At 44.5% G+C, this 1,575-nt stretch overlaps 1 non-coding gene across 1 annotated transcript; it reads left to right on the forward strand.

The window, feature by feature from the left end:
• Positions 1–1,233: 1,233 nt before the first annotated feature.
• TRNAF-GAA (transfer RNA phenylalanine (anticodon GAA)) lies at positions 1,234–1,306 on the forward strand. The gene has a single exon. It is a non-coding gene; the product is annotated as a tRNA-Phe (tRNA).
• The last annotated feature ends 269 nt before the right edge of the window (positions 1,307–1,575 follow it).

The following is a 1,575-nucleotide window of genomic DNA, read 5'->3' on the forward strand; positions in this document are numbered from 1 at the left end:
CATTTTCAGAGATAGACATGATAAAAGTGGGAGAAAATACTGGAAATTCTCTGAGCTGAGCAAAAGGTAGGGCTGCTTGGGAGGTGTTTAATCAGGCAACTGAATTAGTCAGAAGAATCATAGAATCATTAAGATAAAGGACATGAATTAGTTCAACCGAGTCCAGAGGAGGCCATGAAGATGATTAGAGGGCTGGAGCACCTCCTGTATGAGAACAGTCTGGGAGAGTGGGGGTTGTTCACCTTGGAGAAGAGAAGGCTCTATGGACACTCTAAAGCAGCCTGACAGTACTTAAAGGGGGCTACAGGAAAGCTGGGGAGGGGCTTTATATCAGGGAGTGCAGGGATAGGACAAGGGAGAACAGTTTAAAGCTGAAAGAGAGGAGATTTAGGTTAGAAATTAGGAAGAATTTTTTTTTCCTGTGAGAGTGGTGAGGCACTGGCTCAGGTTGCCCAGAGAAGTTGTGGATGCCCCGCCCCTGGCAGTGTTCAAGCCCAAGCTGGATGAGGTTTTGATCAGCCTGATGCAGTGGAAAATGTCCTTGCCCATGGCAGGGGGTTGGAACTGGATGATCTTTACCATCCCTTCCAATGTAAACCATTCTATGATTCTATGACATCCAATCACATACTTAGCTGTAGGACACCTCTAGATGCCGGTGGAATGTGAACTTACTCTGAGTGCTGATCATACTACTGGATTTCCAAGTACAGTTGGATCTCTAAGAAACATGTCCCAAAGGAATGTTCTATTTAGTCAGAAACTCACATGAGATACACAGGGCAAAAATGTTGCTTTTCATCAGACCCTGAAAGGTCTATTGTCTTCCTTCTTCTACAATCCACTATATACGTGAGGTCCCTCATCTTCTAATATAAAATCCCTTGGCTTCCCATATACCATGATGTCCCTGCGAACACTTGACATGCACACCTGTAGAGCTGATGAAGTAGGAAAAAAATGGAGGTTGGGTGCACTGAAGCTACACCATAAGCAGGACTGCAAAATACAGCATGGTTCTTCAAGACTGATGTATAAAGTACCTTGAACCATGATATATTTGTTGGTGGTGAACTTGTTGAAGTATGAATTTGTTGGTGTGACAGGCTTGCTTCAGATCTAGTCCCTTTCCTGCATGGTCAAAGCTGCAGCGTATCACTTGTCATCTTGTTTGAAAAGACTGAAAAGTCTGAATATTCCAACAGACTTTTTGAAAATTAATGCCATAACAGGGCTGAAGTAGCTCAGCTGGGAGAGCGTTAGACTGAAGATCTAAAGGTCCCTGGTTCAATCCCGGGCTTCAGCAGTGGTTTCCTGCAGGTTTTTTTGTGCCTGGTGCTGGGCTTTCCAGTGCAAAAGAGATATGGACATACAGAAGAGAGTTCAGGTAAAGACTGGGAAGATAAGGAAGGGATTAGAAAATCTGTTGTATGAGGAGAACATGAGAAACCTGGGACGGATTTCCCTGATAAGTTGTGGAGTCTCCGTTGCTAGAAATACTCAAAGTCTACCTGGAAGTGGTCCTGGGTGACTGACTGTAGGTGGCCCTGCTAGAACAGTGGTTGAACCAGGTGA

Source organism: Cuculus canorus, chromosome 2, assembly GCF_017976375.1.
Source record: "Cuculus canorus isolate bCucCan1 chromosome 2, bCucCan1.pri, whole genome shotgun sequence".
In the NCBI taxonomy this organism is placed as follows: Eukaryota; Metazoa; Chordata; class Aves; order Cuculiformes; family Cuculidae; genus Cuculus; species Cuculus canorus.